This window comes from Chanodichthys erythropterus, unplaced genomic scaffold (assembly GCF_024489055.1).
Source record: "Chanodichthys erythropterus isolate Z2021 unplaced genomic scaffold, ASM2448905v1 ctg000260_np12, whole genome shotgun sequence".
Taxonomy (NCBI): Eukaryota; Metazoa; Chordata; class Actinopteri; order Cypriniformes; family Xenocyprididae; genus Chanodichthys; species Chanodichthys erythropterus.
Window position 1 is genome coordinate 46,478 of NW_027125656.1, and position 27,350 is coordinate 73,827.

Here is a 27,350-nt window from a genome sequence, read left to right on the forward strand (position 1 = left end):
ACTCCGCCCTCTCGGGCCTGCGTTCTCCCTCTACTATACTGCTCTGCTCACCGAGGGTAATCTAGGATGCAAACTCCTGCCAGCAAGCTTTTCATCAGCAGGTCACTTGCCGGTCATCGTGCAGATTTTTGAACGGTAGCGACGGCGTGCCACCTGCAGCTCCTCGTTAGTATAGTGGACAGTATCTCCGCCTGTCACGCGGAAGACCGGGGTTCGATTCCCCGACGGGGAGACCTCTACCTTTGCTGCTGCCCAATGACCCGTACAAATTAATTTTTGCCGCAGCAGGGGCTCGCGGGCGGCCGTGGTAACCGCGGCGCGAGCCAAAAGCGATGCGTTGGCCGGGAATCGAACCCGGGTCAACTGCTTGGAAGGCAGCTATGCTCACCACTATACCACCAACGCTGACGCTCGGACGCCGGCCGATGCCGGTACTGAAGGGAACACATGAACTTATTGACCTGACCTACCGAGCTTTAATGGAGATTTTAGTGGGGTTAGATGCCATGTTGATGGCATTTAACACATTACACTTTCAGTAGAACCTTTGCAGCTGGTGTGTAAAAGGTGTTTTTATGCATGTTTTGGCTGAGTTTGCTTGGGATTTACACCGTTTTGACCAAGCAGCTGCGCGGATCAGGGAATCGGCATGCCCCTTGCAGCTCCTCGTTAGTATAGTGGACAGTATCTCCGCCTGTCACGCGGAAGACCGGGGTTCGATTCCCCGACGGGGAGACCTCTACCTTTGCTGCTGCCCAATGACCCGTACAAATTGATTTTTGCCGCAGCAGGGGCCCGCGGGCGGCCGTCGTAACCGCAGCGTGAGCCAAAAGCGATGCGTTGGCCGGGAATCGAACCCGGGTCAACTGCTTGGAAGGCAGCTATGCTCACCACTATACCACCAACGCTGACGCCCGGACACCGGCCGACGCCGACTTTTGTGCTGTCAGCGAGAAGGCTCGTAACACATTAGCAGCGGGCGGGTGCAGAAGAACTAAACAGCTCTTTGTTTGGTGTGTAAAAAGTGTTTTTATGATGCCATTTAACACACTACACTTTCAGTAGAACCTTTGCAGCTGGTGCGTAAAAGGTGTTTTTATGCATGGAAGTCAGCTGGATGCTGGCTTGCGTTCGACAGATTTCACTCCCCATAAAAACACTTGCAGTCGGTTTGCAAAAGGATTTTGTACGCTCTGCTTTTAACACTCTTGCGCAGCTCTGCCGTGAGCAGAGCCCCCAAAAATACGGAACACTCGCAAATGTTCCCCTCCACGGAAATCTTTAGTAAAAGGCGAAAGATTTATACGACAATGAAGAGAAACTCGAGCTGTGACTCCGCCCTCTCGGGCCTGCGTTCTCCCTCTACTATACTGCTCTGCTCACCGAGGGTAATCTAGGATGCAAACTCCTGCCAGCAAGCTTTTCATCAGCAGGTCACTTGCCGGTCATCGTGCAGATTTTTGAACGGTAGCGACGGCGTGCCACCTGCAGCTCCTCGTTAGTATAGTGGACAGTATCTCCGCCTGTCACGCGGAAGACCGGGGTTCGATTCCCCGACGGGGAGACCTCTACCTTTGCTGCTGCCCAATGACCCGTACAAATTAATTTTTGCCGCAGCAGGGGCTCGCGGGCGGCCGTGGTAACCGCGGCGCGAGCCAAAAGCGATGCGTTGGCCGGGAATCGAACCCGGGTCAACTGCTTGGAAGGCAGCTATGCTCACCACTATACCACCAACGCTGACGCTCGGACGCCGGCCGATGCCGGTACTGAAGGGAACACATGAACTTATTGACCTGACCTACCGAGCTTTAATGGAGATTTTAGTGGGGTTAGATGCCATGTTGATGGCATTTAACACATTACACTTTCAGTAGAACCTTTGCAGCTGGTGTGTAAAAGGTGTTTTTATGCATGTTTTGGCTGAGTTTGCTTGGGATTTACACCGTTTTGACCAAGCAGCTGCGCGGATCAGGGAATCGGCATGCCCCTTGCAGCTCCTCGTTAGTATAGTGGACAGTATCTCCGCCTGTCACGCGGAAGACCGGGGTTCGATTCCCCGACGGGGAGACCTCTACCTTTGCTGCTGCCCAATGACCCGTACAAATTAATTTTTGCCGCAGCAGGGGCTCGCGGGCGGCCGTGGTAACCGCGGCGCGAGCCAAAAGCGATGCGTTGGCCGGGAATCGAACCCGGGTCAACTGCTTGGAAGGCAGCTATGCTCACCACTATACCACCAACGCTGACGCTCGGACGCCGGCCGATGCCGGTACTGAAGGGAACACATGAACTTATTGACCTGACCTACCGAGCTTTAATGGAGATTTTAGTGGGGTTAGATGCCATGTTGATGGCATTTAACACATTACACTTTCAGTAGAACCTTTGCAGCTGGTGTGTAAAAGGTGTTTTTATGCATGTTTTGGCTGAGTTTGCTTGGGATTTACACCGTTTTGACCAAGCAGCTGCGCGGATCAGGGAATCGGCATGCCCCTTGCAGCTCCTCGTTAGTATAGTGGACAGTATCTCCGCCTGTCACGCGGAAGACCGGGGTTCGATTCCCCGACGGGGAGACCTCTACCTTTGCTGCTGCCCAATGACCCGTACAAATTGATTTTTGCCGCAGCAGGGGCCCGCGGGCGGCCGTCGTAACCGCAGCGTGAGCCAAAAGCGATGCGTTGGCCGGGAATCGAACCCGGGTCAACTGCTTGGAAGGCAGCTATGCTCACCACTATACCACCAACGCTGACGCCCGGACACCGGCCGACGCCGACTTTTGTGCTGTCAGCGAGAAGGCTCGTAACACATTAGCAGCGGGCGGGTGCAGAAGAACTAAACAGCTCTTTGTTTGGTGTGTAAAAAGTGTTTTTATGATGCCATTTAACACACTACACTTTCAGTAGAACCTTTGCAGCTGGTGCGTAAAAGGTGTTTTTATGCATGGAAGTCAGCTGGATGCTGGCTTGCGTTCGACAGATTTCACTCCCCATAAAAACACTTGCAGTCGGTTTGCAAAAGGATTTTGTACGCTCTGCTTTTAACACTCTTGCGCAGCTCTGCCGTGAGCAGAGCCCCCAAAAATACGGAACACTCGCAAATGTTCCCCTCCACGGAAATCTTTAGTAAAAGGCGAAAGATTTATACGACAATGAAGAGAAACTCGAGCTGTGACTCCGCCCTCTCGGGCCTGCGTTCTCCCTCTACTATACTGCTCTGCTCACCGAGGGTAATCTAGGATGCAAACTCCTGCCAGCAAGCTTTTCATCAGCAGGTCACTTGCCGGTCATCGTGCAGATTTTTGAACGGTAGCGACGGCGTGCCACCTGCAGCTCCTCGTTAGTATAGTGGACAGTATCTCCGCCTGTCACGCGGAAGACCGGGGTTCGATTCCCCGACGGGGAGACCTCTACCTTTGCTGCTGCCCAATGACCCGTACAAATTAATTTTTGCCGCAGCAGGGGCTCGCGGGCGGCCGTGGTAACCGCGGCGCGAGCCAAAAGCGATGCGTTGGCCGGGAATCGAACCCGGGTCAACTGCTTGGAAGGCAGCTATGCTCACCACTATACCACCAACGCTGACGCTCGGACGCCGGCCGATGCCGGTACTGAAGGGAACACATGAACTTATTGACCTGACCTACCGAGCTTTAATGGAGATTTTAGTGGGGTTAGATGCCATGTTGATGGCATTTAACACATTACACTTTCAGTAGAACCTTTGCAGCTGGTGTGTAAAAGGTGTTTTTATGCATGTTTTGGCTGAGTTTGCTTGGGATTTACACCGTTTTGACCAAGCAGCTGCGCGGATCAGGGAATCGGCATGCCCCTTGCAGCTCCTCGTTAGTATAGTGGACAGTATCTCCGCCTGTCACGCGGAAGACCGGGGTTCGATTCCCCGACGGGGAGACCTCTACCTTTGCTGCTGCCCAATGACCCGTACAAATTAATTTTTGCCGCAGCAGGGGCTCGCGGGCGGCCGTGGTAACCGCGGCGCGAGCCAAAAGCGATGCGTTGGCCGGGAATCGAACCCGGGTCAACTGCTTGGAAGGCAGCTATGCTCACCACTATACCACCAACGCTGACGCTCGGACGCCGGCCGATGCCGGTACTGAAGGGAACACATGAACTTATTGACCTGACCTACCGAGCTTTAATGGAGATTTTAGTGGGGTTAGATGCCATGTTGATGGCATTTAACACATTACACTTTCAGTAGAACCTTTGCAGCTGGTGTGTAAAAGGTGTTTTTATGCATGTTTTGGCTGAGTTTGCTTGGGATTTACACCGTTTTGACCAAGCAGCTGCGCGGATCAGGGAATCGGCATGCCCCTTGCAGCTCCTCGTTAGTATAGTGGACAGTATCTCCGCCTGTCACGCGGAAGACCGGGGTTCGATTCCCCGACGGGGAGACCTCTACCTTTGCTGCTGCCCAATGACCCGTACAAATTGATTTTTGCCGCAGCAGGGGCCCGCGGGCGGCCGTCGTAACCGCAGCGTGAGCCAAAAGCGATGCGTTGGCCGGGAATCGAACCCGGGTCAACTGCTTGGAAGGCAGCTATGCTCACCACTATACCACCAACGCTGACGCCCGGACACCGGCCGACGCCGACTTTTGTGCTGTCAGCGAGAAGGCTCGTAACACATTAGCAGCGGGCGGGTGCAGAAGAACTAAACAGCTCTTTGTTTGGTGTGTAAAAAGTGTTTTTATGATGCCATTTAACACACTACACTTTCAGTAGAACCTTTGCAGCTGGTGCGTAAAAGGTGTTTTTATGCATGGAAGTCAGCTGGATGCTGGCTTGCGTTCGACAGATTTCACTCCCCATAAAAACACTTGCAGTCGGTTTGCAAAAGGATTTTGTACGCTCTGCTTTTAACACTCTTGCGCAGCTCTGCCGTGAGCAGAGCCCCCAAAAATACGGAACACTCGCAAATGTTCCCCTCCACGGAAATCTTTAGTAAAAGGCGAAAGATTTATACGACAATGAAGAGAAACTCGAGCTGTGACTCCGCCCTCTCGGGCCTGCGTTCTCCCTCTACTATACTGCTCTGCTCACCGAGGGTAATCTAGGATGCAAACTCCTGCCAGCAAGCTTTTCATCAGCAGGTCACTTGCCGGTCATCGTGCAGATTTTTGAACGGTAGCGACGGCGTGCCACCTGCAGCTCCTCGTTAGTATAGTGGACAGTATCTCCGCCTGTCACGCGGAAGACCGGGGTTCGATTCCCCGACGGGGAGACCTCTACCTTTGCTGCTGCCCAATGACCCGTACAAATTAATTTTTGCCGCAGCAGGGGCTCGCGGGCGGCCGTGGTAACCGCGGCGCGAGCCAAAAGCGATGCGTTGGCCGGGAATCGAACCCGGGTCAACTGCTTGGAAGGCAGCTATGCTCACCACTATACCACCAACGCTGACGCTCGGACGCCGGCCGATGCCGGTACTGAAGGGAACACATGAACTTATTGACCTGACCTACCGAGCTTTAATGGAGATTTTAGTGGGGTTAGATGCCATGTTGATGGCATTTAACACATTACACTTTCAGTAGAACCTTTGCAGCTGGTGTGTAAAAGGTGTTTTTATGCATGTTTTGGCTGAGTTTGCTTGGGATTTACACCGTTTTGACCAAGCAGCTGCGCGGATCAGGGAATCGGCATGCCCCTTGCAGCTCCTCGTTAGTATAGTGGACAGTATCTCCGCCTGTCACGCGGAAGACCGGGGTTCGATTCCCCGACGGGGAGACCTCTACCTTTGCTGCTGCCCAATGACCCGTACAAATTGATTTTTGCCGCAGCAGGGGCCCGCGGGCGGCCGTCGTAACCGCAGCGTGAGCCAAAAGCGATGCGTTGGCCGGGAATCGAACCCGGGTCAACTGCTTGGAAGGCAGCTATGCTCACCACTATACCACCAACGCTGACGCCCGGACACCGGCCGACGCCGACTTTTGTGCTGTCAGCGAGAAGGCTCGTAACACATTAGCAGCGGGCGGGTGCAGAAGAACTAAACAGCTCTTTGTTTGGTGTGTAAAAAGTGTTTTTATGATGCCATTTAACACACTACACTTTCAGTAGAACCTTTGCAGCTGGTGCGTAAAAGGTGTTTTTATGCATGGAAGTCAGCTGGATGCTGGCTTGCGTTCGACAGATTTCACTCCCCATAAAAACACTTGCAGTCGGTTTGCAAAAGGATTTTGTACGCTCTGCTTTTAACACTCTTGCGCAGCTCTGCCGTGAGCAGAGCCCCCAAAAATACGGAACACTCGCAAATGTTCCCCTCCACGGAAATCTTTAGTAAAAGGCGAAAGATTTATACGACAATGAAGAGAAACTCGAGCTGTGACTCCGCCCTCTCGGGCCTGCGTTCTCCCTCTACTATACTGCTCTGCTCACCGAGGGTAATCTAGGATGCAAACTCCTGCCAGCAAGCTTTTCATCAGCAGGTCACTTGCCGGTCATCGTGCAGATTTTTGAACGGTAGCGACGGCGTGCCACCTGCAGCTCCTCGTTAGTATAGTGGACAGTATCTCCGCCTGTCACGCGGAAGACCGGGGTTCGATTCCCCGACGGGGAGACCTCTACCTTTGCTGCTGCCCAATGACCCGTACAAATTAATTTTTGCCGCAGCAGGGGCTCGCGGGCGGCCGTGGTAACCGCGGCGCGAGCCAAAAGCGATGCGTTGGCCGGGAATCGAACCCGGGTCAACTGCTTGGAAGGCAGCTATGCTCACCACTATACCACCAACGCTGACGCTCGGACGCCGGCCGATGCCGGTACTGAAGGGAACACATGAACTTATTGACCTGACCTACCGAGCTTTAATGGAGATTTTAGTGGGGTTAGATGCCATGTTGATGGCATTTAACACATTACACTTTCAGTAGAACCTTTGCAGCTGGTGTGTAAAAGGTGTTTTTATGCATGTTTTGGCTGAGTTTGCTTGGGATTTACACCGTTTTGACCAAGCAGCTGCGCGGATCAGGGAATCGGCATGCCCCTTGCAGCTCCTCGTTAGTATAGTGGACAGTATCTCCGCCTGTCACGCGGAAGACCGGGGTTCGATTCCCCGACGGGGAGACCTCTACCTTTGCTGCTGCCCAATGACCCGTACAAATTAATTTTTGCCGCAGCAGGGGCTCGCGGGCGGCCGTGGTAACCGCGGCGCGAGCCAAAAGCGATGCGTTGGCCGGGAATCGAACCCGGGTCAACTGCTTGGAAGGCAGCTATGCTCACCACTATACCACCAACGCTGACGCTCGGACGCCGGCCGATGCCGGTACTGAAGGGAACACATGAACTTATTGACCTGACCTACCGAGCTTTAATGGAGATTTTAGTGGGGTTAGATGCCATGTTGATGGCATTTAACACATTACACTTTCAGTAGAACCTTTGCAGCTGGTGTGTAAAAGGTGTTTTTATGCATGTTTTGGCTGAGTTTGCTTGGGATTTACACCGTTTTGACCAAGCAGCTGCGCGGATCAGGGAATCGGCATGCCCCTTGCAGCTCCTCGTTAGTATAGTGGACAGTATCTCCGCCTGTCACGCGGAAGACCGGGGTTCGATTCCCCGACGGGGAGACCTCTACCTTTGCTGCTGCCCAATGACCCGTACAAATTGATTTTTGCCGCAGCAGGGGCCCGCGGGCGGCCGTCGTAACCGCAGCGTGAGCCAAAAGCGATGCGTTGGCCGGGAATCGAACCCGGGTCAACTGCTTGGAAGGCAGCTATGCTCACCACTATACCACCAACGCTGACGCCCGGACACCGGCCGACGCCGACTTTTGTGCTGTCAGCGAGAAGGCTCGTAACACATTAGCAGCGGGCGGGTGCAGAAGAACTAAACAGCTCTTTGTTTGGTGTGTAAAAAGTGTTTTTATGATGCCATTTAACACACTACACTTTCAGTAGAACCTTTGCAGCTGGTGCGTAAAAGGTGTTTTTATGCATGGAAGTCAGCTGGATGCTGGCTTGCGTTCGACAGATTTCACTCCCCATAAAAACACTTGCAGTCGGTTTGCAAAAGGATTTTGTACGCTCTGCTTTTAACACTCTTGCGCAGCTCTGCCGTGAGCAGAGCCCCCAAAAATACGGAACACTCGCAAATGTTCCCCTCCACGGAAATCTTTAGTAAAAGGCGAAAGATTTATACGACAATGAAGAGAAACTCGAGCTGTGACTCCGCCCTCTCGGGCCTGCGTTCTCCCTCTACTATACTGCTCTGCTCACCGAGGGTAATCTAGGATGCAAACTCCTGCCAGCAAGCTTTTCATCAGCAGGTCACTTGCCGGTCATCGTGCAGATTTTTGAACGGTAGCGACGGCGTGCCACCTGCAGCTCCTCGTTAGTATAGTGGACAGTATCTCCGCCTGTCACGCGGAAGACCGGGGTTCGATTCCCCGACGGGGAGACCTCTACCTTTGCTGCTGCCCAATGACCCGTACAAATTGATTTTTGCCGCAGCAGGGGCCCGCGGGCGGCCGTCGTAACCGCAGCGTGAGCCAAAAGCGATGCGTTGGCCGGGAATCGAACCCGGGTCAACTGCTTGGAAGGCAGCTATGCTCACCACTATACCACCAACGCTGACGCCCGGACACCGGCCGACGCCGACTTTTGTGCTGTCAGCGAGAAGGCTCGTAACACATTAGCAGCGGGCGGGTGCAGAAGAACTAAACAGCTCTTTGTTTGGTGTGTAAAAAGTGTTTTTATGATGCCATTTAACACACTACACTTTCAGTAGAACCTTTGCAGCTGGTGCGTAAAAGGTGTTTTTATGCATGGAAGTCAGCTGGATGCTGGCTTGCGTTCGACAGATTTCACTCCCCATAAAAACACTTGCAGTCGGTTTGCAAAAGGATTTTGTACGCTCTGCTTTTAACACTCTTGCGCAGCTCTGCCGTGAGCAGAGCCCCCAAAAATACGGAACACTCGCAAATGTTCCCCTCCACGGAAATCTTTAGTAAAAGGCGAAAGATTTATACGACAATGAAGAGAAACTCGAGCTGTGACTCCGCCCTCTCGGGCCTGCGTTCTCCCTCTACTATACTGCTCTGCTCACCGAGGGTAATCTAGGATGCAAACTCCTGCCAGCAAGCTTTTCATCAGCAGGTCACTTGCCGGTCATCGTGCAGATTTTTGAACGGTAGCGACGGCGTGCCACCTGCAGCTCCTCGTTAGTATAGTGGACAGTATCTCCGCCTGTCACGCGGAAGACCGGGGTTCGATTCCCCGACGGGGAGACCTCTACCTTTGCTGCTGCCCAATGACCCGTACAAATTAATTTTTGCCGCAGCAGGGGCTCGCGGGCGGCCGTGGTAACCGCGGCGCGAGCCAAAAGCGATGCGTTGGCCGGGAATCGAACCCGGGTCAACTGCTTGGAAGGCAGCTATGCTCACCACTATACCACCAACGCTGACGCTCGGACGCCGGCCGATGCCGGTACTGAAGGGAACACATGAACTTATTGACCTGACCTACCGAGCTTTAATGGAGATTTTAGTGGGGTTAGATGCCATGTTGATGGCATTTAACACATTACACTTTCAGTAGAACCTTTGCAGCTGGTGTGTAAAAGGTGTTTTTATGCATGTTTTGGCTGAGTTTGCTTGGGATTTACACCGTTTTGACCAAGCAGCTGCGCGGATCAGGGAATCGGCATGCCCCTTGCAGCTCCTCGTTAGTATAGTGGACAGTATCTCCGCCTGTCACGCGGAAGACCGGGGTTCGATTCCCCGACGGGGAGACCTCTACCTTTGCTGCTGCCCAATGACCCGTACAAATTGATTTTTGCCGCAGCAGGGGCCCGCGGGCGGCCGTCGTAACCGCATGAACTTATTGACCTGACCTACCGAGCTTTAATGGAGATTTTAGTGGGGTTAGATGCCATGTTGATGGAACCTCCATTCATTTTTTTTCATCAGTCTGGGAACGTGAAGTACTTTTACTGCTCTACAAAGGTACACCAGATGTATGCAGCAGAAGGCCTCACCAATCCTCGAATGCCGTTTGCTGACTTTGCTGAAACATCTTTTTTTAACCGAGAGCTACAGGCCGCAAAGCAGCGTTCTGCAGAGGCAAGACAGGTAATGGAGGAACGGAAAAAGAGAAAGGCCATGGAGCAGCACCCCACTGGTCGCCTCTGTAGGTTCTGCCACAGGCCACTCAAACAAGGCCCACAGAGTCCACACATACATGCTGGGTTCCCTGGTGTGGCAGGGAAATACGTCTATTGTCCTGCCAGAGTGTTCTCCCTGTATCAGACAGAGGGGATGACTCATGAGATGACTTGGGGAGAGTTCTGTCAGTCTTCCTTTTATGAGGCTGAAAGGAAGAGATGGGCAGCAGAAAAAGGAAAGTGACTGCACTCATGATTCCTGGTTTGATTGTATATATTGTAATTATTGTATCATAAAAATATAACTCTTGTTTGTTATGGATATTGTTTTTTTTAACTTTAGAATGCCATGTTGGTCCATGCATGATTTGTAAAATGTAAAAAAGTCAACTTAGCTTTTACTGTGTTATATGCATCTTTTTTTACATTTATCAATAGAAATGTTTTTAACATTTTTTCAAAACTCTGATTATATAGATAATGGAAAGTGCTACTTTTAATCTTTTGAAATTGTAAATACTTTGTATGTCATCTGTAAGAATTTTTTACATATAATATTTCTTAAGCATGTTGTTATATTGTTCTTACATTATCTTATCTTGTTCAGATTTGTAAACACTAAATGTTAATAACTGTTACTATTAAACTCTGTACATAATTATTGAATTTAAAATACATTTTTCCTGTGTTCTCCAAAACATTAGATTTTATCATTATTATTGTTGCTTAATCTATGTTTTTTAAAAGTTTCATTTATTTTCATTTCTTCATTAAAATAAAAGAAGTATTTGCCTTGTTTGCAGTGAATTTTATTGTTTTGTTTTTTATTTATTTTATAGACTTACATTGTTGTTTTATCTTGCTCAGATTTTTAAACACTAATTGTTAATTTAACTGTTACTATTAAACTCTGTACATTATTTAAAAATACATATTTTTCTTGTTTTTCCTGTGTTCTCCACAACTTTAGATTTTATTATAGTTGTTAATGTTTAATCTATAATTAATTAATGTTTGTTTATTTAATTACTATACATTTTGGTTAGTATTGTACTGTATTTATTACCTTTTTCAGTTATATATATAATATGTATATTATTGTACTATAAATAAAATGAGAAACTTGCTATTTTTGGTGTTTATTGGGTTATATTTCATATATGGGTTTTCTGTAGTTATACAAATATAATGTGAATCTCTTTTAAAAAAAAAAAGATGGTCTAAAACATGATCAAAATGTTCTTTTCAATTATTCATATTAAAATATTTTCTGTATTAAAGATAACTATACCCTATTCTAATGTAAATGTTTATTAAGATCAATGTACATTTTATACATCCTACACAAGAACAATTCTTACCAGTTTTGTTTATCTTTGTGCACAAAGTTCGTTTATTATATGTGAATCGTACTTAAATTGTATCTAGATGAAAAACTATTACAAATTCATTTTGTGGTCGAGGCGGGATTCGAACCTCTAATTTTGTGTATTTTTTTGACCCGCCTCCCTGAAATTTCCTCAGTTCCTATTGGCTAAGTTCTACACCTACGCGCGGCTGGCCTCCCGCTGGAAGGCAGCTACGCTCACCACTATAACACCAACGCTGACGCGTGGATTCAGGCCGATGCCGACTATTGTGCGGTCAGCGAGAAGGCTTGTAACACATTAGTAGCAGGACGCGGCCCTGAAAAGAACACATGAACATTGACCAGACAATCAAGGTCCACCATTTAATAACACGTTTTAATCAGAGACTTTAGATTTAATGGTGTTAGATGATTTTTTGATGGCATTTAATACATTAAACTTTCAATAAAACCTAGTAAAAAGAAGTCTTATACTGTAAAAACATCATGATCCTTTGATGAGTTGACTGTAAACCTGACTGCAAACCTGACTGCCATCACATCTGAAATTTTCATGTGCACAGCACAATATACTTGTGTAAAATAAATGTATCATACAATTCATTGAATAAAGCAGAACTCTTACATGAAGCAAAGGGATTTTATTACAATATAGAATATAAAATAAATATACATATTTTCTTATATAACAGTCATTTGTACACTGAAATAATGAAGAAATAGTTTGAAAAATGCATTTTTGCACATAAGAATACAAGGGAATCAATGTGAGACAGAATCCCACGTCTAAAAATGTCATGTTATGTAATTTGTAAGAATTGGATTTATGTGTGTATAGTGCCACTACTGTCAGTTCTCAACTACTGTAATTAGTCAGCCTGTAACACCAGGGACAGATGACTGTCTGACAGGACATAATATAATAGTACCTCTAAAACGGGTCGGTGGATAGATAGATAGATAGATAGATAGATAGATAGATAGATAGATAGATAGATAGATAGATAGATAGATAGATAGATAGATAGATAGATAGATAGATTAGATAGATTAGATAGATTAGATAGATTGATTAGATAGATAGATAGATAGATAGATAGATAGATAGATAGATAGATAGATAGATAGATTAGATAGATTAGATAGATAAGATAGATAGATTAGATAGATTGATTAGATAGATAGATAGATAGATAGATACAGATAGATAGATAGATAGATAGATAGATAGATAGATAGATAGATAGATAGATAGATTAGATAGATTGATTAGATAGATAGATAGATAGATAGATAGATAGATACAGATAGATAGATAGATAGATAGATAGATAGATAGATAGATAGATAGATAGATAGATAGATAGATAGATAGATAGATAGATAGATAGATAGATACAGATAGAAACCAACATCAACAAAATATAAGGAATTCTTTACATTTACCACTAAAAAATTCCATAACAATGCAACATATCATAACATGGCAATCATTTTAAATGCTGTACATATAAAACTCACTTTAAAAACATTCATTGAAGCCTGTTTCAGAAAGCATTATCATTGTAGGAGTAAGAATTATAAATAGGACAATAATATATGGGTTCCTCTTTCAAGCTTGTCAGATCATCACTGTAGAGAATCAAGCTGATTTCTTAAATACCAATCATAATCACAAAACAGTTGTATTCAAAATAACACCATTATTACCAAGAAAAGCAGTATTTAAAAGACAGAAACACAATCTGCAGAAGACAATAAAAAATTAACTGAAAAAGAAAACATCCATAAGATGAGATTTTTCAGATTAAAAAAGGAGAGAAAGATAAGCACTCTTATTTCTAAAACACCATAATATAAAAATTGTATCCAACTTGTAATTAGTTGTATAAGACAGGCTGCAGTGAACTACTGGTCTGCTCAAAAAGTGACTTTACCGGTAGAAACGGCAAAGAACTGCCTCACCAAATGGCAGAGCCAAATCTCTAAACCAGTGTTCTCAAGTGGGGATTCATGGCCCACAAATGGGTCTATTCTGACAGTCGTGGAACAGCAGGGGAGGAAAAACAATGGCAGATGAAACTAATATACAGCTATGGAAAAAATTAAGAGACCACTTCACATTGATTTCTGAACTTGGAGTGGTCTCTTAATTTTTTTCCATAGCTGTATATATATATATATATATATATATATAGTGTGGTCTTTTACAGTAGGAAAGAAAGAGGACATATCGAGTTATATGACAAAGCAAGGTAAAATATGTTTCTAAACATCTATGTAAAAAACTTGATTCACTTCAGTGATTCCATAGAACAATTGTAGGTTATAAAATACATTCTGAAGTTTTGTGAAAATTTCTAGAACAATTGAAAGTTTTCTGTAAGATTTTACTTTTTTTTTTTTTTTTTTGCATAGAACTCCCTGCTGAAAAACATCTTAAATCAACCAACCAGCTAAACACCAGCTTGGCCAGGCTGGGAGAAAATCTTATAACAGCTAATAACCAAAAATCAGATTAGGCTGGTTAAAGCGTGTTTTTACAGCAGATTTTTTATATCACTGTAAATGTTCATTTCCTGTTGGCCATGGACAACTTATTCTCACTGTGTCTGATACTGATGAATGTCCAGGAGAAACCTGCATCACGACAGAGATGCCACAAGCAGCATTTAGTGTCATTTTTGTACGCATGTGGGGTTTGAGCATTACCGTGGATGGGGATGACGATCAAATTTAGGTATTTTTCTCATATAAAACATTTGTTTGACCTTGGAAGACTTGGAATATTTGTGATTAGTTAATTAATTGTACTTTCTGCCTTTACAAGTTTTATAATATTTTACATTATAGTATATTGATAAATGGTTAGAACTAGGGTTCAGGTTAGGTGCTCAAAATATCTACAATATAGTGTAACAATTCAATAATCAATATATTTTTACAAATAATGTAATAATTTTTCAACATAACATGACAAAATTTTGACCCAACATAAACATCACTTCTGTGAGCACTTAAAACTCACCATAAATCTATGCTGTCACTTTCCTTTAATCGCTCCCTATTTCAGCTTATTCTACTCTATGCAATGTCTAAAACTTTGTTATTTGAGCACTTCTTGTGTTTATTTGCCTCTTTACGACACATTGCTTGCTGTATACCTAATTTGTAAGTCGCTTTGGATAAAAGAGTCTGCAAAATGAATAAATGTAAATGTAAAGTTTCATGATTGTAAAATTCTCATGACCTTCATGTCAGTCTTATGATGCCAAAGGTTTCTCATTGAAAAAATAAAATGTTATTCAGTGTAAATTCACATGTAAATGTCACAATCTACAGAAACAACGTGTTTGTCATTATTTATTTTGTTATTTGCAATTGTAGTTGATTCTGCTCAAAATATGGGCAAACTGAATAAAACAGTAAAGAAATGTCCAGGAAGAGGGATTAAATACTATAAACTGATGATATGACACCAACTACACTGTACAATAGATCATCTTATTTTAAAGAAAATAAAAAAAAAAACATCATATGAAACTAATGTTCATTATTTCAGACAATGGTGGCTGGACATAAAAAAATCCATCCCCCTGTTATCCTAGTTTGAGACTTATAAATATCAGAAATTTTGATAAACACACAGTCAGAAGCATGAAGAATCTGAAATATGTATACTTTGTGTCACATCCTCAGAAAAAAAGAAAAAAAAAAAGAAAAAGAAATTCGGTTTCAGATTTTTTGACCCAATGTACACTTCATTTTGATGTGTGAAGAAACCCAGAAGAGGGGATGGGAAAATAGTGGTGAAAAAAAAAAAAAAAAATTGTTCACTTTCACGAGAAATACAAAGCACATTGCAGGAAAACAAAGAATGCACAAATATTAAGATGGGACAGAAGAGAGATTCAGGAGTATGATGGCAGCAACTGACCATTAGCTACATTGTTCTGTGAATAATTTGGTTGAAATCAATTGTCAGTCTCAACAATTCGTGCTGGGTGACTGCAATACACTTAGGTAACATTATCCTTCTGGGTCTTTTAAAGTGACTCACTTTCATAAAGCTTCAAACAAGACCCTGTTTCAAGATTTCCTTAAAATCCCGACTGAGCTCGTATTTCCCCCCCGTTGCCTGCTTAATTGTGCAACAGGAATGATTTGCAGCTGTCTATCACCCCACACAATTTCAGTGTTTCAAAGACAGCTAGGAACGATCTGTAAGAAATACAGCTGAAGTCTCCAGCTTTGCCAAAGGAGCAAATCAAATCAGTTGCCCTTGTTTGATTCAGCGCTATAATTCAGTCCACTTACTGAGCTCAAATAACACAAAGAAATAACTGCACTTCAAAACAATAAACAGACTATAAAAGCATATAAAACACTAAATAAACAGCACACAGGAAATATAACAGTCACAGAAGCAGTTCAACTGCTAGCTGCCCCAGATAATGAGACACACATTAAGTGAATTCATGTGCAAATTCATTCACACACACACACACACACACTTAGGGACTTTAGTCCTGACCAAAATCCTAAAACATGTTCTTCTGCAAAAAAAGAGAAAGAGCAAACCATGTCCTTGTTCTTTGATAGCTGATGTTATTTTTATTGGTTGTTAATGTAACTAAAGCAAAAAAAGGGATGAAAATGAACATCTCAGGGTTTCCTCTCGTACACTCGTTTCTGTGAGTGTATATTACACACACACACACACACACACACACACACACACACACACACACACACACACAAAAGAAGATGTGTGTAGTAATGCAGTGGTGCACGATAGCTGAGAGATGTTCTCCACTCACACAGAGTCATGCTGGGTTTCGTTTCTCTCAGTAAGTGCTCTTTGTTCTTCAGTCTTTATAATATGCACACATATGTTACAAAAATCCAGTCTCTGCTCTCCTGTCCGTACATGCAGGCAGCTCCCTTTACTGGGAGAGAGGAGAAGGAGAAAGATAAAAGGGGATTTCAGTTCCTATGTACAATTGCTTATATATCGTAGATGTCTCTATGTGATTAGTTTCAGGTGTTACATGGGGCGTCTCAGAAAGGCTTGAGATGATAAACCAACACTAATGGGTGGTAGAATCAACCAGAGATGCAACCAATAACGTTTGGTTCATCTTACTGACTATGCATTAGGCCGATGTCCCACGAGCCGATTTTCAGTCGTAAGCACACATATCAGTCCCGAACGGACCATCAAATACATTTACAGGGTAAAATAATTCCATGAATTGCATCCTACTGCCATGTCCTAACAATGCAACATCAGACCTAGTTACTTCCTGTCGGTTCCAAGTTAATCCGAGATTTGATCCTAACCAGCACAACCGCGACAGGACACTGTACTGATCACTAGGTTTTTATTCTGTGATGCTGATCATATCATAACAAATCATAACTCTACATCAAACATTACATATCTCTGTCATGTCATGCAGCAATTCACATTCAGTGAGGACGGACAGATTACTTTTGACTGGAACGAGATTTGGTGGCTGTGACACCCTTGAAGAAAGAAGGTTTTTTGCGAGTCTGTCAGAGGAACACAACATTAACCAGCCATTGCAACAAGCCTTGCGACCTGAATAGCATTTGGCTGATCATTTCAAAAGTGGTTAGGTGTAACGGTGGTACGACGACTGTGAAAACAGTCAGCAGAAGGTATGGTTGGTGTTGGAGCTGGTGAATTTTTAAATGTACTGAAATACTGTTGAAATATTGATTTTGATGGTTGATTATGGATTAGGATCTTCAGAGGTGTTTGAGGGAAGGGATTTGCAAAGTTGTGCTTTGATTGGAGTAGCATTTGTTGAGGATTGTAGGATGGCAGGAGGCTTTGTATTGGAATAAACTTGGTTTTATGTTTATATTGGGACAGATCCCGACCTTTATTCGAATAACAACACTGACTCGCCTGGCTTTATGCTTGTGGTTAATATTTCTTTTAAGTGCTCATGTATGTTTTAGAGTCTCAGTATCGATGAGACTGATGAGAGTGCTGAGATGAGGATGAATATCCCATAGTGCTTTGCGACTGGGTGGAGCCTTGGACATTGCTCTGGTAACCGAGCCGAGAACTGGAGTGCTGTAATGAAAAAAATGAGAAAAAAAAAAAGTTAAAAATATTATAAAAAAGTAAGCATTGAACATTAATTATCTGTTGTATGTAATTTGAGCTGAAAGCTAACTGTAATATTATGGGTCTTGTTTATTTATTGTATATTGTTATATACACTGTAAAGCCTAAAAAAATGTCCTAATTAACATTTTTAGTTGACTGCATATACAACAATTTGTTGAACTTGATCGTAAAAAAAAATTAATAAATAAAATAACTAGTAATCTGTACTATTTGGTTACTATGCCTTAGTTACTCTGGGAGACAGCATATTACCTGTGGCTCTGAATAATCAAAAAAGATCACTCAAATGTTTTTGGTAACTGAGTCTTCTTTTAACTTAATGAATATTACTTACACCTCTATGATGGCTGAACTAATTTCAATTTCCATTTTGTCAAATTAAGTTACCATAACTCATATTTTCTGGTTACCAGTACAAACACACAAGTTATCTATACATATATAAGTTGTATTAAGCTTTATCAACTCGGACATTATGAGTGCGTGAGATTGTTCTGTCACTGGAGCTCTGAGCATCAGCTCTTGAAGCTCCGCCCTCATAGGCCATGAGCAGCAGCTCATTTGCATTTAAAGGGACCCACACTAAAACGGTGTTTTAGTTTAGTGGCAAATTTAAGATGTTATAAAAAATTGTCTGTGGGGTATTTTGAGCTAAAACTTCACATACACACTCGGGACATCAGAGACTTCTTTAACATCTCTTCAAAAGGGGCATAATAGGTCCCCTTTAAGAGAGCAAGTGTTTGTCTGTTGTTCAGGGCAGACTAATGTAACAGCGGATTACAACGTGTGCCAGATTGTGTGTGTATATGACTGTCAAACATCATTCATTTTGTAATTTTGGACTGCACCGTATGAGATCTCACAGTCTGACATTCATCACGTTCGATCACGTTCGTACAGGTTGACAAGCAACAATCTCAAAGGACTGTTATAAATCACACCTGGCTTTAAAAAGAACAACTGGATGTTGAGGTTGTGGAATCATTTAAGTATTTGAGACGTGGGATTGATAATAAGTTGAATTTTAATTTCAATGTGGATATGATTTGTAAAAGGGCAAGTTTATGTCGACAGGTCCCTGATGACTTATGCTGGTATGGAAGTCTTAATATGAAGGCAAAGACTACTCTGTTAAAAATAAGGTATTCAGCAGAGCCCCGTCCATTTTAACTCTCTATTCTGAGTTTCCGTTTTTACCCTCAGGATCTCGGTTTAGATCTCCCTCTGTTAGGAGTAACCGGTACAGACATTCACTCATTCCCACTGATATTTCTCTGTTAAATTCAGGCATGTTGGCAGCAGGGGGCAGCAGGTAGTGGGATATTGTTTGGGCCTGTTGATGTCTTGGGTTGTTTTATTGTGTGTTATTTTGCAGGTTTGTTTGTTTTTATGTTATTTTTAATGCATTGTAAATGGTCTTGTTTGTATGCTGGTCTTGCCACAAAACGAATTGCCCTTTGGGGACAAACAAACAAACAAACAAACAAACAAACAAACAAACAAATAAATATATATAAAAAATGTCAGTCTTTTGCTTTAATGACAGCAGCACTTGAGCTGACAGGAACAAATGTTATACAAGTTATCCTGCACGATTTGGGAATTTACATTTGTATGTCAGTCACCAAGCCTTGGAATTACACATTTTAGTTTTCATATGTCTCCTATGAGGCAAAAAAACGTCCTAAGAACTGAACATGCCCCCTTGAGAAAGACCACTTTGTCTCTCATTGGAAACAGGAAGTGGTATTTGCAGTTCAAAGACCTCTTACCTGGTAGTCTGTTTGAAGAACACTGGTTCCTGAGGTGCGAGGTTTTTTGTTTGGTGGCCCCTGGTCCTGTCCGTGCTGCAGGGAGGGGCCCGTGTTGGCCCCTGCAGTGCCTGATGTGCCGTTTGTCTGCGCTGAGCTCTGCTGGGTTGGAGCCTGCTGTGTCTGTGTTTGTGTCTGCGTCTGCGCAGCCGTCTGCTGGTGCTGCTGCGTCTGATTCTAAAGGCAACACACAATATCACTGTGGTTTGAATGATATCTTTGTTTTTTAGCACTGAAACTGGATTGACACTTTTACAGACACAGTTCTTTTCTGGATTGTATTATTTCACAATAACAAACACCAAAATGTTTGTATGACCATATTAAACAATGCAACCCTCTAAATTTCACACTAGGTGACGACTAAAAATCTTTAATGAGCCAATGGCTAGTAAATTGTGCGATTTCGGTTGCCTGTGATTGAGTTAGAGGCAAAAAATTAGATATAGATATAATTTCGTTGCCTGTTGAGCTTTATGTGCCATCGCTTGGCTGACAGCGCCCCCTCTGTTGCTTTCTCTCACACACGCGCACTCAACGTGAGAGAGAGAGGCTAAAGCCACGTGAAGAGAATTGACGCGCTACATCTAAATGCAGGGCTTGACAGGACAGGCCGATGGCCAATGGTCACTAGATATGTTTCCATCACCCTGTTTTAATGCGCATTTTGCAGTATCGCAACAGTAACGAGTGATGTTTAAAATGACAAAAAAAAAAAAAAAACTAGTACCATAATTCACAAAAAAGTTAGCTTGAGGTGTTTTTTTCAAATATTTACTGTAGACATATTGTTTTCAAGAAAAACAAAAACAAAACATTTAATTATCTTTTTCTGTAGTTTTCCACAGAAATCTTTCTTTGATAATAAATATTGTTATTGACCACCAAAACTGTGAAAATTGTGAAGAGTATTATGTATTATTTTCTTTGTGATGATGTTAACTTTAGGTTCACTAGGCCCCTGTTTACACCTGGTCACTTCATGAGGTTTCTCTGATGAGATCGCCATCTAATCATGAAAATACCAGGTGTAAATGCCCTGCGAAACGCTTTCGAGACGGATTTAAATCCGATCCCTCAAATCACTTCAGGAGGTGGTCTGAGACGCATTCCAGACAAAACTGGACAAGTGTAAATGCATCTGGCTCTGAAAACACATTTATAAACTTTACTACTCCCAAAATGTTAAAAATAAACATATGAAAATATAAAAATATGACAATATAGCAAGATATACAGCATCATGCATAGACCGCAGAGGAGTAGCCGAGTATCTCCTCAGCAGACGCACAAACGGCCGCAAATGAAGCTGAAAGTAAATTGCAGATGCTCAAAACACAGTCATCTTCATTAAAAGCACTGAGACTCAAAGATCTTACTGATGATGCTCTCTCTCTTATTGAGGTCTTTGATTTTGAAATTAGCTTATGATAAATAAAATGCATATCTGTTGCTTTCGTTGACTCGTTAAATTTGCATATAGAATGCATATAGTGTGATATCATGTATATTGTCTATCGACCGTCCTGCTCTCTAAGATACAGGCAAAAATCTGTATCAGTCGAACACTAATTAAAAACATACATTTCTGCTGTAAAATATCTGTGATCAATCAACTGAATCTGTAAGATCATAAAAGGTCAGCTCAATGACTACATTATATGTAGAAAATATCAAACAATTAAATTTATCGACATGCCGCTCTGCAGCGGTTTGAGGCTGTCAAAGCTAGTTATGATTTTATCTTATAAATATACTTTTGAACAAAACAACTGCTAACAGGAAATTCTGAAATACCGACTTGAATGCACTGGGTATGTGATGACATTAGAATGAAAGATGCGGTCTTAAGTAGCCTACTATTAGTAGATCAGCTTTGCGTGTGCTGTCATGTGTGCGCGTTTATCGTACGGGTAAATCTTTGGAAAATAAGGGCCTTTATGTGGTAGGAACCCAATCCAGATCTGTAGGTAATAATAATGGATGTGTGTTTGCAAGGTTCATTTGCCAACCAGATATTGTGCTACCCAGAAAAACATGAACATGATATGATGCTGCTAAAGTCACTAAATGTAAAAGTAAATATTGGCTCAGTCAAGCATTGCAGAAGTGAGTTGGTTGTTTTATGCTGCGAGTGTTTGTTTGTTTGCATTTGTTTGCCTTTTGCCTGGATACATTTCATCCTTCACTGCCCAAGTGCACAGCTTAACAACGCTGCGATCTGCTGTTCCCTCTGTTCTCACTCAGCTTCCACTGGAATGAGTAACATGAGAAATGAGCTGCAGGAAGGGTAAGAAAGCAGTCATTTTAGCAGATGCTTTCATCTAAAGTAATATACGGTATACTTTTTCTCGGAGACCCACATGCAACTTTAAATGTGTTCAGTTGTTGGTCGTCTGAAAAGATTTAATCATTTTTAATATTAAGCAATTAATAATTTGATTTTTCACTGTGTTAAATCTTTTTTCATTAACACTTATACATCACTTATTATTATATATCACTTAATTATTATGATTATATATAAAAAAAATATTAGTAGTTAAGACTGATGTGGTTTTGGTCAAATTGACCTGGAAAAAAATATGATCGGAATATCGACTAGCAAAATAATTATGTACGCATTGTAATTGTATCAAAATAACGTCACTCCAACACCCCCAAATAAAATGCCAAACAAAACAAATAATTCATGACGTTAAATAAGTATTAGTGGAGGTGAAGGCTGTAATTTTATGTGGAAATGTTCTCCACAGCCTTAGACAAAAAAGCATGGTCACTTTGAGCTGTAAGAGTGCAGTATAGTTAGAAGCAATTTGTTTACTGATCTTAACAATCTGCAGCATTTCTCGCAGTGAGTGTCACATCGGACCAGCAAACCACCATCATTTTACACATACTACTGTTGCTGTGTCACAGAATGTAGTTTTAAGAGGTTTTTTTAGGTGATAATGTAGTTATTTAGACCTCAAATATGTGACTTATATATAAACACAGCGCCTATTTGACAGTTTGTTCAGATGTTTTCGGAGATGCGAGCTCCAGGCCGTCAGCGGCCGTTCAGCGCTCATGTACCCGCCGAGAACAGCTTCATCTCGGCCGCCGGCTCTTATGTAGACAGTGTTTAAACGTGATGTGATCGGCTCGGAATGCATTTTCAAATCCACACTGAATTTTGCTACAATGATCACGTGATGTTAAATGAAAAGTGTTTTAACTGTGAGTGTAAATACAATTAAGAAAAATAACATTTAAATTTCATTTTAGCCTAAACACGTTAAACATATTTAATAATTTCTGTAATACATTTTCATGTTAATTTTGCAACTTATAAAACATTCAAATATATGTTGAAATAAATGTTAAAACTAGTGTAGGAAATAGCAAATGTAAATTATATTATTGATGTTGAATAATCATTTTGCTCCAAACAATGCACGTATGGTATGGAAAATGTAAATTTAAATACAGAAACACAGTGCCATTTTGCATACTACTTTTCAAACTGGATACCCATATGCCTCCATACCTGTGTCCCTTGCCGTTGCTCTGACGCTTAAGTGCTATAACTATAGCAACCAATGTAGATGTAATGGATACTGACTAGACCATGAAAACAAAAGGATCTGATTTCATTTCTTACAAAATTACAGAGTGTAAAGTCAGTGCTAAAGATCACATCTGAAAAACATATCAGAACTGGATGAAGTGTGAGAAAAACTGAAGTTTCTTAATCAGGCATTGTTACCTTCTCTGTTTTCTCCTCTGGTTCATCCTCACTTAGGAACTCTCGTTTTGGGTAGGGAATCTGACACCCTGCAAATACACTTAAAACATACACAAAGAAAATATTTTACTGGTTTTTTATAGGAACTGCAACTGTTTCTCATAAATTGGAACAACTGATAACAGGTGAACAACTAGCGTTTATGCTTAAGCTGCTATAAAAGCTGCTTAAAAGAGGAAAAACAGGAAATATCTGTGGTATGCTACAACACATGGCCTACAGCAAGCAGACACCCCCTTCTAAATAAAGCATTTGGCTATGTTCCTGAAGGCAAATCTCATGGCACAGAATAACACTGAAGAATTCGGTCCTTTTCTCTTCTAACAGGACACTTCACAAAGTGAGATCCATAAAGAAATGATCTGATGTCTGAGTCTGGTGTGAAACAACTAGACTGGCCTGAGCCACACTGAACATGAATGAGATAAACGCACTGAAAGCAAGAACCATCACCCGGTGGCAGTCCTGAATGGAAGCAAATCCCCAAAGCCTTGTTTCTACATCAAGTGGAAAGCCTTTAGGGAGGACAGACTACCTAGAAATGCTTATGGCTTAGAAACGTACATGCTGAACAAACACATACGGGTGCGGCGTTTAAGTGTCCACAAATCTGATTTTTCTTCGAGATTACTCGCCATGCATCTAAATGTGTGTGGGAGTGGGATGAGTCTTACTCGGATGTAGGTAAAGGGTCCTCCAGGAAATATGGGTCCTGCAGTGCCTGCTCAGAAGTGATTCTTTTGGTGGGGTCCATAGTCAGCAATTTCTGGAGCTGGATTAGATTAATATTCATTACTACTTCTGCCACAATCTGTTTTCTGCTCTGTTTTCAATGACTTACTAAGTATGTGCAAAACCAAAGTCGCATAATCGAGCTTTTGGTGTTCAGAAAGCCCTGACAGAATAAGCCCGAACAGGTGCGTTTCTTATGGACGTCTGGATGCTAAACACAGATACACAGATTTCTGTTTTTGCCACAAAAGTTGTTTATGTAAGGGACGCTCCAATACAGAGTTGCATAACAACAAAACTGCTTCTGTATCTTCATGTAATCCTAGATTGACTCGATGATGGTGGGATCGGATCTCTGTGTGGACCAATAAACCAATATCTGCTGTAGGACTCCTTCATACAAAAGGCTTAAATTGAAATGTACTTCTGGAACACTACAGCAAAGGATATACATAGATAGCCATGTTAAAAGACATGTTTTTGTGAAGCATATCATGTGCCTAAGAGGTTTGCACAGTATTATATCTCTTTTATAAAAGTATATAGTTTTAGTTTATAAAAAAAAAGTTGGGAAAAGTTGAAGTGTACAACAGACTCACCAATAGAAACACTTTGCTGTCTGGTTTGACTTTATGTTTCTCCATGTATTTGATGAGACTGCTGTTGGCATATCTGTAAAACACATCTGAAGAATCACTATATAATGGTCATACACACTCAGTGATAAACATCTAGATATACAAAAAAGGACAAAAGGGCAGAACACAATTTTAATGGTAGAGAAAATAACACTTCGACCCTTTGTACGATGAAGAGAATCACATTGCCAACCATTTTGATCTTGTGAAACATAATTTGCCCTCTTTACAGTTTATTGTTATTGAACAAGAAAAGAAAAAGGGAAGACATCAACAACTTACTTTCACAGAAAAGCGAAAGTATTTAAAGACTTTCAAGTTGTCACGTTGTTTTGTCTACTATAAAATGTTTGAGAGCATTGTGCTATTATTTCGTACTTATTTGAAGGCCTTCTTGGATGTTTTTGGTCACACACCTGCTCTTTTTTTTTTTTTTTTTTTTTTTGGGATGGGCACATACCATTTTGTTTTTGTTTTTTGCATTTTTGTACAGGACTGAAATGATACACTTGCCTTGCTTTCTGATTTCTGATCTGTTAATGTGGTTTTACTCAGGAAAAAACACAGCACTCACGTGGTTCTTCTGAAATCTTTCTGTAGAGTAGGATATTCTGGCATTTTCCGGATATCTTCCCAGTCTTTATCTAGGAATCACAAATAAACATTATATAATAGTGCACAAGGCTAAGAATCAAATAAGCATTTGTTACACTGTACTTACATTTAATGTACCTGCATTGGTTACAACTGTAATAACACTGTTAACACTACACTACCCATAACCCTACCTGTATTCCCATATTTCTAAGCATTAATCCATTACATCCTAAAATTTAATAGGATAATATACAAAGATTATGGGTCATGAATCACTCAACAGAGAAACAGAAATATAGGTGGAACTTTAATTTACAGTCCTGTTGCACATGTACATACTATGTAATTATTATAGTACTTACAATAAGTGGGTAATAACTAGTTACTAACCCCCAGACCTACCCCTAAACCGAAACCTAACCCATGTAATTACCTTATATTACCCAGTACTTTCTTAGGTAATTATGTATATAGTAAGTGCACATTCTGTAAAATAAAGTGCAACCGATATATTTATGTTGTACTTGTGCATATAACAGCTTATAATTTTCTAAGTCGAAATGTTTAAAGATTGTTTCACACTGCCTGCCCTGCACTTAGGGTGGGCGGTATAATAACGTACATCATGGCACGAGTAATTTTAAAATCACATTAAACATTAAACGTGGTCATTTGGGGACAGGACCAAAAACAAAGAAGCTACTCCCTGGGAGTTTCACAACGCTTAGTACCAAATAGAAATCCACGAGTAGACCTAACTACGCAACTAGTGTTGTCTGAGTTACGTCTATACAACGAACAGAACTCTTAGATGGGCAGAAAGTCTGATAATAGCACTCTATAAACTGCTATCTTTCCAGAGTATTCTGTCCATATATGCTGCACCATGTATAATTTCCATGTTCATTTTCATCCATTATTGTGGTATAATCTATTTCAGATAAACCCACAAAACTATATCATTCATAGTGTCAAATGAATGACGAGTCTGGTATCAGTGTACAAAACAGGTAAAACAAAAGACTCAAAACAGTAAATTAGCGATACAGAGGTTTGGTCTCGGCGGACGAGATCTGCTTCACCGCTGCTGCTGCAGAGCAAGTACGACTTTCTTCTACTAAATGCTCAGACCATAAAAGTAATGGAAACATGCTGCTGCTAGAGAGAGGCTGGATAAGTGTCAGTCACCTGCTGGGAAGCCCATGACGCTGAATATGCGATCTAACTGGTCATGATGGAAAGGATTGCTGGTTTTTATGTCCTCTTGTCGACAATGGAAGATTGGTTCTGACGTCAACAGCTCCGCAAAGATACAGCCTATTGCCCAAATATCTAAAATGAAACAGAATATTAAATATGGATGACAAAGAAATGCACAGCCTGAAATACACACAATGCATAACTTACCGATTGCTTTGGTGTAGTGTCTTGCCCCGAGCAGGAGTTCGGGTGCTCGGTACCAGAATGTGACGACCACCGGGTCCAGATCAGCCAAAGGCTTCAGCGGAGAGTTAAACAGTCGAGCAAAACCCATATCAGCTATGACACACAAACACATGAACACATACATATCTCCACTCTGATCACAGGTACTCACTTGTTTGCAAAACATTTCATAGCTTTTCATTTACAGAGGAAGATAAGATTATCTGTTAATAATGACCAGTTGTTGTTTGCATTTTAAGGACTTTGTTACGGTCTCTGGACAGGTGGTTTCAGGGGTAGTGATAGTGACAATGCGGTGTCATAACTGTAATAAAAAAATAGTAAATTTGTATTGAAAACATTCAAGAGATCATTTGATTATCATATCAAAGTGGAAATGCTGCTATTTTCAAAAACTCAAGAGGAGTTAAAATTGTGTCATAACCAGTGAGAGATTAAATAATTAGTAGTTTCTGCTGAAGTGAAGTGGCTCCAATGCTCAAGCAAACATTGAAAGCCACAGTGTAACCAAACACAATAACAAATTCCACTGGTGATAAAAATAGCGTCCAGAGCCTTCAACAGTCATCACCCGGAATAGGGCCTTATGTAAGACAATGGCTGCACATTTACCCAGACTGAACCTATAGCCCGCCTGAGCTCTCTAAAGCTTGGCGATATCACCTAAAGAGAAAATAAAGTTGGCCAAAAAAGGAA

General features: G+C 42.2%; 37 non-coding genes and 1 pseudogene across 37 annotated transcripts; 16 read left to right on the plus strand and 22 right to left on the minus strand.

Annotated features, from left to right (window-relative positions):
* The first annotated feature begins 160 nt into the window (after positions 1-160).
* Positions 161-232, plus strand: trnad-guc (transfer RNA aspartic acid (anticodon GUC)). The gene has a single exon. It is a non-coding gene; the product is annotated as a tRNA-Asp (tRNA).
* A 101-nt stretch (positions 233-333) lies between these two features.
* trnag-ucc (transfer RNA glycine (anticodon UCC)) lies at positions 334-405 on the minus strand. The gene has a single exon. It is a non-coding gene; the product is annotated as a tRNA-Gly (tRNA).
* Positions 406-663: 258 nt separating this feature from the next.
* trnad-guc (transfer RNA aspartic acid (anticodon GUC)) lies at positions 664-735 on the plus strand. The gene has a single exon. It is a non-coding gene; the product is annotated as a tRNA-Asp (tRNA).
* A 101-nt stretch (positions 736-836) lies between these two features.
* On the minus strand, positions 837-908 carry trnag-ucc (transfer RNA glycine (anticodon UCC)). Its single transcript has one exon. It is a non-coding gene; the product is annotated as a tRNA-Gly (tRNA).
* Positions 909-1,214: 306 nt separating this feature from the next.
* LOC137015738 (U5 spliceosomal RNA) lies at positions 1,215-1,329 on the minus strand. The gene has a single exon (XR_010894051.1). It is a non-coding gene; the product is annotated as a U5 spliceosomal RNA (small nuclear RNA).
* Positions 1,330-1,492: 163 nt separating this feature from the next.
* Positions 1,493-1,564, plus strand: trnad-guc (transfer RNA aspartic acid (anticodon GUC)). Its single transcript has one exon. It is a non-coding gene; the product is annotated as a tRNA-Asp (tRNA).
* Positions 1,565-1,665: 101 nt separating this feature from the next.
* trnag-ucc (transfer RNA glycine (anticodon UCC)) lies at positions 1,666-1,737 on the minus strand. Its single transcript has one exon. It is a non-coding gene; the product is annotated as a tRNA-Gly (tRNA).
* Positions 1,738-1,995: 258 nt separating this feature from the next.
* trnad-guc (transfer RNA aspartic acid (anticodon GUC)) lies at positions 1,996-2,067 on the plus strand. Its single transcript has one exon. It is a non-coding gene; the product is annotated as a tRNA-Asp (tRNA).
* A 101-nt stretch (positions 2,068-2,168) lies between these two features.
* trnag-ucc (transfer RNA glycine (anticodon UCC)) lies at positions 2,169-2,240 on the minus strand. Its single transcript has one exon. It is a non-coding gene; the product is annotated as a tRNA-Gly (tRNA).
* A 258-nt stretch (positions 2,241-2,498) lies between these two features.
* On the plus strand, positions 2,499-2,570 carry trnad-guc (transfer RNA aspartic acid (anticodon GUC)). Its single transcript has one exon. It is a non-coding gene; the product is annotated as a tRNA-Asp (tRNA).
* A 101-nt stretch (positions 2,571-2,671) lies between these two features.
* On the minus strand, positions 2,672-2,743 carry trnag-ucc (transfer RNA glycine (anticodon UCC)). Its single transcript has one exon. It is a non-coding gene; the product is annotated as a tRNA-Gly (tRNA).
* Positions 2,744-3,049: 306 nt separating this feature from the next.
* On the minus strand, positions 3,050-3,164 carry LOC137015739 (U5 spliceosomal RNA). The gene has a single exon (XR_010894052.1). It is a non-coding gene; the product is annotated as a U5 spliceosomal RNA (small nuclear RNA).
* Positions 3,165-3,327: 163 nt separating this feature from the next.
* trnad-guc (transfer RNA aspartic acid (anticodon GUC)) lies at positions 3,328-3,399 on the plus strand. The gene has a single exon. It is a non-coding gene; the product is annotated as a tRNA-Asp (tRNA).
* Positions 3,400-3,500: 101 nt separating this feature from the next.
* On the minus strand, positions 3,501-3,572 carry trnag-ucc (transfer RNA glycine (anticodon UCC)). Its single transcript has one exon. It is a non-coding gene; the product is annotated as a tRNA-Gly (tRNA).
* A 258-nt stretch (positions 3,573-3,830) lies between these two features.
* trnad-guc (transfer RNA aspartic acid (anticodon GUC)) lies at positions 3,831-3,902 on the plus strand. Its single transcript has one exon. It is a non-coding gene; the product is annotated as a tRNA-Asp (tRNA).
* A 101-nt stretch (positions 3,903-4,003) lies between these two features.
* Positions 4,004-4,075, minus strand: trnag-ucc (transfer RNA glycine (anticodon UCC)). The gene has a single exon. It is a non-coding gene; the product is annotated as a tRNA-Gly (tRNA).
* Positions 4,076-4,333: 258 nt separating this feature from the next.
* On the plus strand, positions 4,334-4,405 carry trnad-guc (transfer RNA aspartic acid (anticodon GUC)). Its single transcript has one exon. It is a non-coding gene; the product is annotated as a tRNA-Asp (tRNA).
* A 101-nt stretch (positions 4,406-4,506) lies between these two features.
* Positions 4,507-4,578, minus strand: trnag-ucc (transfer RNA glycine (anticodon UCC)). The gene has a single exon. It is a non-coding gene; the product is annotated as a tRNA-Gly (tRNA).
* A 306-nt stretch (positions 4,579-4,884) lies between these two features.
* Positions 4,885-4,999, minus strand: LOC137015740 (U5 spliceosomal RNA). Its single transcript, XR_010894053.1, has one exon. It is a non-coding gene; the product is annotated as a U5 spliceosomal RNA (small nuclear RNA).
* A 163-nt stretch (positions 5,000-5,162) lies between these two features.
* trnad-guc (transfer RNA aspartic acid (anticodon GUC)) lies at positions 5,163-5,234 on the plus strand. The gene has a single exon. It is a non-coding gene; the product is annotated as a tRNA-Asp (tRNA).
* A 101-nt stretch (positions 5,235-5,335) lies between these two features.
* Positions 5,336-5,407, minus strand: trnag-ucc (transfer RNA glycine (anticodon UCC)). Its single transcript has one exon. It is a non-coding gene; the product is annotated as a tRNA-Gly (tRNA).
* A 258-nt stretch (positions 5,408-5,665) lies between these two features.
* Positions 5,666-5,737, plus strand: trnad-guc (transfer RNA aspartic acid (anticodon GUC)). The gene has a single exon. It is a non-coding gene; the product is annotated as a tRNA-Asp (tRNA).
* Positions 5,738-5,838: 101 nt separating this feature from the next.
* trnag-ucc (transfer RNA glycine (anticodon UCC)) lies at positions 5,839-5,910 on the minus strand. Its single transcript has one exon. It is a non-coding gene; the product is annotated as a tRNA-Gly (tRNA).
* A 306-nt stretch (positions 5,911-6,216) lies between these two features.
* LOC137015741 (U5 spliceosomal RNA) lies at positions 6,217-6,331 on the minus strand. Its single transcript, XR_010894054.1, has one exon. It is a non-coding gene; the product is annotated as a U5 spliceosomal RNA (small nuclear RNA).
* Positions 6,332-6,494: 163 nt separating this feature from the next.
* trnad-guc (transfer RNA aspartic acid (anticodon GUC)) lies at positions 6,495-6,566 on the plus strand. Its single transcript has one exon. It is a non-coding gene; the product is annotated as a tRNA-Asp (tRNA).
* Positions 6,567-6,667: 101 nt separating this feature from the next.
* trnag-ucc (transfer RNA glycine (anticodon UCC)) lies at positions 6,668-6,739 on the minus strand. Its single transcript has one exon. It is a non-coding gene; the product is annotated as a tRNA-Gly (tRNA).
* A 258-nt stretch (positions 6,740-6,997) lies between these two features.
* On the plus strand, positions 6,998-7,069 carry trnad-guc (transfer RNA aspartic acid (anticodon GUC)). Its single transcript has one exon. It is a non-coding gene; the product is annotated as a tRNA-Asp (tRNA).
* Positions 7,070-7,170: 101 nt separating this feature from the next.
* Positions 7,171-7,242, minus strand: trnag-ucc (transfer RNA glycine (anticodon UCC)). The gene has a single exon. It is a non-coding gene; the product is annotated as a tRNA-Gly (tRNA).
* Positions 7,243-7,500: 258 nt separating this feature from the next.
* On the plus strand, positions 7,501-7,572 carry trnad-guc (transfer RNA aspartic acid (anticodon GUC)). The gene has a single exon. It is a non-coding gene; the product is annotated as a tRNA-Asp (tRNA).
* A 101-nt stretch (positions 7,573-7,673) lies between these two features.
* trnag-ucc (transfer RNA glycine (anticodon UCC)) lies at positions 7,674-7,745 on the minus strand. Its single transcript has one exon. It is a non-coding gene; the product is annotated as a tRNA-Gly (tRNA).
* Positions 7,746-8,051: 306 nt separating this feature from the next.
* LOC137015742 (U5 spliceosomal RNA) lies at positions 8,052-8,166 on the minus strand. The gene has a single exon (XR_010894055.1). It is a non-coding gene; the product is annotated as a U5 spliceosomal RNA (small nuclear RNA).
* A 163-nt stretch (positions 8,167-8,329) lies between these two features.
* trnad-guc (transfer RNA aspartic acid (anticodon GUC)) lies at positions 8,330-8,401 on the plus strand. Its single transcript has one exon. It is a non-coding gene; the product is annotated as a tRNA-Asp (tRNA).
* A 101-nt stretch (positions 8,402-8,502) lies between these two features.
* On the minus strand, positions 8,503-8,574 carry trnag-ucc (transfer RNA glycine (anticodon UCC)). The gene has a single exon. It is a non-coding gene; the product is annotated as a tRNA-Gly (tRNA).
* Positions 8,575-8,880: 306 nt separating this feature from the next.
* LOC137015743 (U5 spliceosomal RNA) lies at positions 8,881-8,995 on the minus strand. Its single transcript, XR_010894056.1, has one exon. It is a non-coding gene; the product is annotated as a U5 spliceosomal RNA (small nuclear RNA).
* Positions 8,996-9,158: 163 nt separating this feature from the next.
* On the plus strand, positions 9,159-9,230 carry trnad-guc (transfer RNA aspartic acid (anticodon GUC)). Its single transcript has one exon. It is a non-coding gene; the product is annotated as a tRNA-Asp (tRNA).
* Positions 9,231-9,331: 101 nt separating this feature from the next.
* Positions 9,332-9,403, minus strand: trnag-ucc (transfer RNA glycine (anticodon UCC)). Its single transcript has one exon. It is a non-coding gene; the product is annotated as a tRNA-Gly (tRNA).
* Positions 9,404-9,661: 258 nt separating this feature from the next.
* trnad-guc (transfer RNA aspartic acid (anticodon GUC)) lies at positions 9,662-9,733 on the plus strand. The gene has a single exon. It is a non-coding gene; the product is annotated as a tRNA-Asp (tRNA).
* Positions 9,734-13,801: 4,068 nt separating this feature from the next.
* The window catches only part of LOC137015707 (cyclin-dependent kinase 19-like), a 34,725-nt pseudogene continuing 21,176 nt past the window's right edge, over positions 13,802-27,350 (minus strand).